The 10,000-nt window shown below is 38.2% G+C and overlaps 1 non-coding gene across 1 annotated transcript; it reads right to left on the bottom strand.

The window, feature by feature from the left end:
- Positions 1–345: 345 nt before the first annotated feature.
- On the bottom strand, positions 346–453 carry LOC148570750 (small nucleolar RNA R71). The gene has a single exon (XR_015908701.1). It is a non-coding gene; the product is annotated as a small nucleolar RNA R71 (small nucleolar RNA).
- Between the last annotated feature and the right edge of the window lie 9,547 nt (positions 454–10,000).

Consider the following 10,000-nt stretch of genomic DNA (forward strand, 5'->3'; position numbering starts at 1 on the left):
GCACCAAATTCTAATTTACATGGAAGAAGCATCTCAATCCCTGCCATTGGAGCAAACAATTTTGAGCTAAAGCCTCAATTAGTTTCTCTGATGCAACAGAATTGCAAGTTTCATGGACTTCCATCAGAAGATCCTTTTCAGTTCTTAACTGAATTCTTGCAAATCTGTGATACTGTTAAGACCAATGGGGTTGATCCCGAGGTCTACAGGCTTATGCTTTTCCCGTTTGCTGTAAGAGACAGAGCTAGAATATGGTTGGACTCTCAACCTAAAGATAGCCTGAACTCTTGGGATAAGCTGGTCACGGCTTTCTTAGCTAAGTTCTTTCCTCCTCAAAAGCTTAGCAAGCTTAGAGTGGATGTTCAAACCTTCAAACAGAAAGAAGGTGAATCCCTCTATGAAGCTTGGGAGAGATATAATCAACTGACCAAAAAGTGTCCTTCTGACATGCTTTCAGAATGGACCATCCTGGATATATTCTATGATGGTCTGTCTGAATTATCAAAGATGTCATTAGACCATTCTGTAGGTGAATCCATTCACCTAAAGAAAACGCCTGCAGAAGCTCAGGAACTCATTGACATGGTTACAAATAACAAGTTCATGTACACTTCTGAAAGGAATCATGTGAGTAATGGGACGCCTCAGAGTAAGGGAGTTCTTGAAATTGATACTCTGAATGCCATATTGGCTCAGAATAAAATATTGACTTAGCAAGTCAATATGATTTCTCAGAGTCTGAATGGATTGCAAGCTGCATCCAACAGTACTCAAGAGGCATCTTCTGAAGAAGAAGCTTATAATCCTGAGAACCCTGCAATAGCAGAGGTGAATTACATGGGGGAACTCTATGGGAATACCTATAATCCCTCATGGAGAAATCATCCAAATTTCTCATGGAAGGATCAACAAAAGCCTCAACAAGGCTTTAGTAATGGTGGAAGAAACAAGTTTAGCAATAGCAAGCCTTTTCCATCATCCACTCAGCAACAGACAGAGAATTCTGAGCAGAATCCATCTAGCTTAGCAAATATAGTCGCTGATCTATCTAAGGCCACTTTAAGTTTCATGAATGAAACAAGGTCCTCCATTAGAAATTTAGAGGCACAAGTGGGCCAGCTGAGTAAAAGAGTCACTGAAACCCCTCCTAGTACTCTCCTAAGCAATACAGAAGAAAATCCAAAAACAGAGTGCAAGACAATTACCTTACTTAGTGTGGCCGAACCCAAAGAGGAGGAGGAGGACGTGAAAGCTAGTGAGGAAGACCTCCTGGGACGTTCAGTGACCAATAAGAAGTTCCTCAATGAGGACCTGAAGGAATCTGAGACTCATGTAGAGACCATAGAGATTCCATTGAACCTCCTTTTACCATTCATGAGCTCTGATGACTATTCATCTTATGAAGAAGATGAAGACATTGCTGAATAGCAAGTTGCTCAATATTTAGGAGCAATCATGAAGCTGAATGCCAAAGTATTTGGTAATGAGACTTGGGAAGATGAACCTCCATTTCTCATCAAGGAACTAAATGCCTTGGTTCAGCAAACTCTACCTCAAAAGAAATAGGATCCTGGTAAATTCCTAATTCCCTGTAACATAGGCACCATGACCTTTGAGAAGGCTCTGTGTGACTTGGGGTCAAGAATAAACTTAATGCCACTCTCTGTAATGGAGAAACTTGGGATCTTTGAGGTGCAAGCTGCCAGAATCTCATTAGAGATAGCAGACAACTCAAGAAAACAGGCTTATGGACTAGTAGAGGATGTGCTAGTAAAGATTGAAGGCCTTTACATCCCTGCTTATTTCATAATCCTAGACACTGGAAAGGAAGAGGATGAATCCATCATCCTTGGAAGACCCTCCCTAGCCACAGCAAGAGTTGTGATTGATGTGGACAAAGGAGAATTGGTCCTTCAACTGAATAAGGACAACCTTGTGTTTAAAACTCAAGGATCTCCTTCTGTAACCATGGAGAGTAAGCATGAAAAGTTTCTCTCACTGCAGAGTCAACCAAAGCCCCCACATTCAAACTCTAAGTTTGGTGTTGGGAGGTCCCAACAATGCTCTGAACATCTGTGAGGCTCCATGAGAGCTCACTGTCAAGCTATTGACATTAAAGAAGCGCTTGTTGGGAGGCAACCCAATGTTATTTAATTATATCTATTTATTTTCTATTGTTATTTTATGTTTTCTTTAGGTTAATGATCATGTGGAGTCACAAAAACTACTGAAAAATCAAAAATAGAATGAAAAATAGCAGTAAAAATAGCTCACCCTAGAGGAAGAACTTACTGGCGTTAAAAGCCAGAAACAAGCACCAGACTAGTGTTTAATGCCAGAACAGAGCATGAAAGTGGCGTTAAACGCCAGAAACAAGCACTAGACTGGCGTTTAATGCCAGAACAGAGCATGGAAGTGGCGTTAAACGCCAGAAACAAGTAGCAAGCTGGCGTTTAACGCCAGGATTGCACTACAAGGGCGTTTACACGCCTAATAGGAGCAGGGATGATACATCCTTGGCCCCTCTGGATCTGTGGACTCCACAGGATCCCCACCTACCCCACCTCTTCTTCTCTCCTCTTCCCATCTTTTCATAATAACCTCCACCAATCACCTCCATTACTCCTCCAAAACCATCATACAATCCCCACCTATACCCACCCACTCAAATTCAAACCATCACTCCTTCCTTTTCACACATCATAACCACCTAAAACCCCCCTTGGCCGAACCACTCCCACCTCTCCATCTCCTCTATTTTCTTCTTCTTCTACTCCCTCTTCTCTTCTTTTGCTCGAGGACGAGCAAACCTTTTAAGTTTGGTGTGGTAAAAGCATTGCTTTTTATTTTTCCATAACCATTTATGGCACCTAAGGCTGGAGAAACCTATAAAAGCTTCCACCTCCGAGTCATGGGAGATGGAGAGATTCATCTCAAGGGTCCATAGCTCAGTAGTAGAGCATTTGACTGCACAACAAAAGAGCCCACTCATGGACCTCAACAAGAGCATGAGGAATGCCCTCACCAAGAAATCCCTGAGATGCCTCAAGGGATACATTTTCTTCCACACAACTATTGGGAGCAACTAAGGATAGGAGCACCAAAATCACTATGGATGAAGCAACAAAGGCAAGGAAGAGACATAGAGGGGCTCAAGAACACCATTGGTTCTTCAAGAAAAGGAAGACGTCACCCTCACTAAGGTGGACCCGTTCCTTAATCTCCTTGTTCTTATTTTCCTGTTTTTTGGTTTTATGCTTTATGTTTTATTTATGATTGTGTCTTTATTACATGATCATTAGTGTTTAAGTGTTTATATCTTAAAGCTATGGATGTCCTATGAATCCATCACCTCTCTTAAATGAAAACTGTTCTAAAAACAAAAAAATAAGAAGTACATAGTTTCAAATTCATCCTTGAAACTAGTTTAATTATTTTGATGTGGTGACAATACTTTTTGTTTTCTGAATGAATACTTGAACAGTGCATAGGTCTTTTGAATTTGTTGTTTATGAATGTTAAAATTGTTGGCTCTTGAAAGAATGATGAAAAAAGAGAAATGTTATTTGATGATCTGAAAATCATAAAAATGATTCTTGAAGCAAGAAAAAGCAGTGAATAGAGAAAAGCTTGCGAAAAAAAAGAGAAAGAGAAAGAGAAAGCAAGCAGAAAAAGCCAAAAGCTCTTTAAACCAAAAGGCAAGAGAAAAAAGCCAATAGCACTTAAAACCAAAAGGCAAGGGTAATAAAAAGGATCCAAGGCTTTGAGCATCAGTGGATAGAAGGGCCTAAAGGAATAAAATCCTGGCCTAAGCGGCTAAACCAAGCTGTCCCTAACCATGTGCTTGTGGCGTGAAGGTGTCAAGTGAAAACTTGAGACCGAGCGGTTAAAGTCAAAGTCCAAAGCAAAAAAAGAGTGTGCTTAAGAACCCTGGACACCTCTAATTGGGGACTTTAGCAAAGCTGAGTCACAATCTAAAAAGGTTCATCCAGTTATGTGTCTGTGGCATGTATGTATCCGGTGGTAATACTGGAAAACAGAGAGCTTAGGGCCACGGCGAAGACTCATAAAGTAGCTGTGTTCAAGAATCAACATACTGAACTAGGAGAATCAATAACACTATCCTAATTCTAAGTTCCTATAGATGCCAATCATTCTGAACTTCAATGGATAAAGTTAGATGCCAAAACTATTCAAGAGGCAAAAAGCAACTAGTCCCGCTCATCTTATTGGAGCTAAGTTTCATCGATATTTTGGAATTTATAGTATATTCTCTTCTTTTTATCCTACTTAATTTTCAGTTTCTTGGGGACAAGCAACAATTTAAGTTTGGTGTTGTGATGAGCGGATAATTTATAGCTTTTTGGCAGTGTTTTTACAAAGTTTTTAGTATGATTTAGTTAGTTTTTAGTATATTTTTATTAGTTTTTAAATAAAAATCACATTTCTGGACTTTACTATGAGTTTGTGTATTTTTTCTGTGATTTCAGGTATTTTCTGGCTGAAATTGAGGGACTTGAGCAAAAATCAGATTCAGAGGTTGAAGAAGGACTGCAGATGTTGTTGGATTCTGACCACCCTGCACTCAAAGTTGATTTTCTAGAGCTACAGGAGTCCAAATGGTGCGTTCTCAATTGCGTTGGAAAGTAGACATCTAGGGCTTTCCAGAAATATATAATAGTCCATACTTTGCCCGAGTTTAGAAGACACAAACTGGCATTCAACGCCAGCTCCCTGCCCTATTCTGGAGTTAAACGCCAGAAACAGGTTGCAAAGTAGAGTTAAACGCCAGAAACAAGTTATAAACTGGCGTTTAACTCCAAGGAAGACCTCTACACGTGAAAGCTTCAATGCTCAGAAGTAAATTTTTGCATCATTTACTCATTTCTGTAAACCCTCGTAACTAGTTTAATATAAATAGGACTTTTTACTATTGTATTTACATCTTTGATCAGTTTTATGCTATCTTAGACCTTTATGGAGGCTGACCATTCGGCCATGCCTGGACTATCTTCACTTATGTATTTTCAACGGTAGAGTTTCTACACACCATAGATTAAGGTGTGGAGCTCTGCTGTTCCTCATGAATTAATGCAAAGCACTATTGTTTTTCTTTTCAATTCAAGCCTATTTCTTCTCTAAGATATTCATTCGCACACAAGAACATGATGAATGTGATGATTATGTGAAGCTCATCATCATTCTCACTTATGAACGTGTGCCTGACAAACACTTCCGTTCTACATGCAAACAAGCTTGAATGTGTATCTCTTAGCCTCCTGATCTACGATCAGAGTCTTTGTGGTATAGGTTAGAATTATTGGCAGCCATTCTTGAGATCTGGAAAATCTAAACCTTGTCTGTGGTATTCCGAGTAGGATCTGGGAAGGGATGGCTGTGACGAGCTTCAAACTTGCGAGTGTTGGGCGTAGTGACAGACGTAAAAGGATTACTGAATCCTATTTCAGTATAATCGAGAACCGACAGATGATTAGCCGTGCGGTGACAGCGCATCTTGGACCATTTTCACTGAGAGGACGTGAAGTAGCCATTGACAACGGTGATGCCCTACATACAGCTTGCCATAGAAAGGAGTAAGAAGGGTTGAATGAAGGCGATAGGAAAGCAGAGAATCAGAAAGAACAAAGCATCTCCATACACTTATCTAAAATTCTAACCAATGAATTACATAAGTATCTCTATCTTTATTTTATATTTCAATTATCTTTTAATTATTAAAACTCTATAACCATTTGAATCCGCCTGACTGAGATTTACAAGGTGACCATAGCTTGCTTCAAGCCGACAATCTCCATGGGATCGACCGTTACTCACGTAAGGTTTATTACTTGGACGACCCAGTGCACTTGCTGGTTAGTTGTGCAAAGTTGTGAAGAAGAACTAAGATTATGAACGTGCGTATTAAGTTTTCAGCGCCGTTACCAAGGAATGAACGATCACGATTTCGTGCACCAACCTTACAGACTTTTTCTTCGCTTTTCATCTCTTCTTTAACTTTTTATCTTTCATTTATCTTTGCCTCACTAATATGTTATTACCACTCCCTAAGTGTTTTGTGAAGGTAATTATGAGATTCTGAGCTTAAAGTTGTCTTTCTAAAGCTTTTATGAAAAACTGTCTTTTTCGCATTAGTTTATTATTTTATCATTAAATTTTTGAAAATTACCCCTTTTTAACTTTTAACCTTTAATATTCACTTTTTACTACCCGTAACTTTTAATATTTCTATGTTAACCATCCTAACTTTTGGAAATTACAAAATAACCCCCCAAACACCAAAATATTTACTTCCTTGCCCTTTAATGGATCAAAAAGGTGTTCTTCATTGTTCTCCACCACACTCAAAGTGTTCTTCGTGTTCTTCGTAAATTCTTCAGATTCTTTCTCTGTTTTTACCCGTTTTTCAATCTTTTCAGCAACCAATTTTTACCATATTCAAAATAAAATTGCATCCACTAAAGCCCCTTATTTTCTACTGGATTTCAATACAAATTCAACTCTAATTTGAGTCCTAGGATTCAAAATTCCAGCAGCCACAAGAACATGCATTCATAGCTTGAATTTCATCAAATTTTTACCAAAATTTCAACGAGAATCACTCATATAAACAATCAATTTCAAGCATAACCAAACCATATCATAATCACACAACTCAAACAAAATTAATCAAGATTAATTTTATCAAACCCTACCTTGATTTTCTGCCTCAAATCCGGTTATGCTTTTAGGTGTTCTTTTTGCACATTTTTCTCCTAAAACACATCAAGAACAACTTTGAATCCATAAAACCTCAACGGACCAAACCTTAACCAACATGTTAAGAAGGGATTTCTCACCTTAGACATGCTGGGGACTGAAGATTCTTGGCTCACAAGTCAAGCTAAGCAAGAGATCTAAGGAAGAACATCAAGAAAACACATGTTTTAAGCATGCTTCCTTGAAAACTGAATTCAAAGGGGAAAGGGACAGCTATCTAACCTTATTTCCACCCTTGATAAGTTACATGGTTATGTAGAGGAAGAAGAGAGGATCATTTTGGTGTAATCAAAGTTTTGATTTGAGTTTTATTTCAGAAGAAATCAAGCTTTGAAGATTTAAGTGTCATGAAAGTTTCTCTCTTTTCTTTCTTGTAATTTTCGGCCAAAATCAAGAGATGAGATAGTCTTGGAGGACTTGGGGGTGTAAGGTGAGTTTTGATCAGTTGGCTTAGAGGTGGATTAAAATAATATTAAAATATCTCAGGTGTATAACTGCTAAAACTAGATGTATCGAAACACTTGTAAAAACATCTCTAAAAATTCTTTTCTGAGCTACTAGCATAAATGACACTAGTAACATATTTAATATGAGAATAGAACATCTATGTTGAGGCATTAGCATTGCTAAAGTCATCAGAAAGTGCTGGTGCTAAGCTGCACCAGTAAACTATTAAACCGGTTAAACCGATTTCCTATTTTTAACTAAAACAAACCGGGTAACCTTATAATATCATTCAAGCATCTTATAATACTACTATAATGATAATATTATACTATTATCTCTCTTCTCTCATGAATCGAGTCCGATTCGTCAAACTGAGACTGTTTAATAGAATCAAAACTCCTAACCAATACGGTTCAAAAACTAGGTTCTTCGTGATTGCATTGTTGAGCTTATCTCAAAAGATGTTCTAGCTTAAAGAAGACATAATGACAATGAAGATTGAGATGCTTGATGATATAGCAGAGGTGTTTCCTTTATTGATCTTCCGGAGAAATCCGTGCCTTCAGAAAAGATCTCGCATACTCGAAAAACGGGGTTGTTACATTCTACCCTCCTAAAAGAAAATTTTGCCCTCAAAATTTCAGCCACATGCAAGAAACCATCTTCAAGCGATCTATTTCCTTCAAGCCATCCTGACGAGGAGATCGGTCCGTTCCTTACAACACCCAAATCTCACATATTCATAGCCATGGAGATCATAACAGCTATAAGGATAGTTGTGCCTCGCATAAATTCTACATTCGGAGATGGATTAAACTATGCCTATTCGCAGTCATTGAGGTCTTATCCGCACCAAACAATCAACATTAAGGTGATCAGTCTTAATATCTCAAGTTAGGCACGAACATTCCCAATATGAGTACTCCTACACATTCATGCCAAATGTATCTTAAAGATACCCTAACAGCATGAGACACACAAGCAGAGTATGCAACGAAGCATAGTCAGTCCATTCCCCAGGCTCTACCGGGAACAAACTGCTCTGATACCAAATTGTAATAACCTAATTTCTGGTACGTCATGATCATACTAGAAACTGAGCGCTACCAACTTGTCTTCCTAATTATTATCTATTGTTTATTATATGAGCCTGATTCGTTGTTAACAGCGTTGTTATTTTCCGAGGTAATTTGTTTTGAAAATGTTTGGATTAATAAACAGAATCATTTATATTCAATTCACAAATGATAAAAAATAAAACAGTTATAAACAACCACACATAAGTACATCACAAGCAGTTGACAACATTCTGTGATTTAGCCTTTATTAGAGCATAGACTTTTAGTTAGAACACCCTTAGATATAGCTAGGTAATAACTATATACATATATATACATACAACATCACAGGCCCTAACCTGTTGTAGAAGACCTTAAGCTGGCACCCAGGCTCTATACTCACCTAGTCCTCTAAACTACTAAAGCAAGGAAAAGTATGTTCTAAGTCTTCAAAACTCAAGTCAGGTGGAATGTCATCAAAGGTGGAAGATTGTCTACTACTCCTCTACACGATCATACGTTGTCATATGAGGTCTCACTGGTACTTTATCACGTAGGCACATAACAGGAGTCTCGTACACAGTATTTTGGTTAAAGTTCGCATACAAACGAGGTACAAACGTTGGCAGGTCTCACAGTATATACATATAAATAGAAAACAAATCTCGCTTTAGACTCAGAAGATTACCCAAGGCAGAATCCTTTTACAGAAGATCATCAGTGGACTACGGAAGGATACTCTTGCTTCCATCTGAAGGGGAAATGGAGAGAGAAGGGGAAAGAACTGGGGTGTTCTTAGTAGGGCCGGGGTTATTAGTTAAGTTCATTAATTCTGTGTTGTTTCACAGACAAATAGCGGAATACAATGAAGTAGTAAACAGAAGACACAGATAAATAGAGAAAATAGAGAAAACAGAAAGCAAAACATGAACAAAAGAATACAAGAAAATATAACACGGACACAGAGAATAGAATACAAACAAACAAAGCATACATTCACTCAACAATCATAACAGAGGAAATGCACAACCAAGTATGATGCATGTTTGTCCTATGCAAGCCATGAGCTCACGTGTCGATTTATACACCCTACAGCCTGACATTACCTAGGAACTAGTCCTAGATATGGCTTATTCTCTGTAGGTGAACTTTGCCCTACAGAAATAGCACTCCTGTAAGTGAACTTTGGCTTGCAGGAATAGTCTAAACACAACACAACAACTTTCTGTAATTGAACTTCGGCCTACAGAAATGGCACCCCTGTAAGTGAACTTCGGCTTATAGAAATAGGCCCCTGTAAGTGAACTTCAGCTTACAGGAATCACAACTCTCTGTAAGTGAACTTCAGCCTACAAGAGCAACACCCTGATATACACAATTGATATTCACTGTAGGTGAACCAGGAATAACAACTCATTGTAGCTGAACTTGGGCCTACAGGATCTCTAGGGCCAACAAAAAAGGAGCAGATGAATATAGAATAGGATATCATGCCACAAGGCTTAACTTTTTATTTTTATACTCTTTTCCTCTATTCTCTTTATTATATTACCCCGTTTCTCTTTGTATCTTTACTTTACTCTGATTACTCTTTTCTCTTTGTCTCTTTACTCTGCTCTGGTTTTTCTGTTCAACATATGTATTTATAGCCTATTTAAATTTCGGTATGAATAGTTAGCCTGTCCCAAGTATAGGTTCATTAAGTCTATACTGAAACA

This window comes from Arachis ipaensis, chromosome B3 (genome assembly GCF_059453495.1).
Source record: "Arachis ipaensis isolate K30076 ecotype BB chromosome B3, ASM5945349v1, whole genome shotgun sequence".
Taxonomy (NCBI): Eukaryota; Viridiplantae; Streptophyta; class Magnoliopsida; order Fabales; family Fabaceae; genus Arachis; species Arachis ipaensis.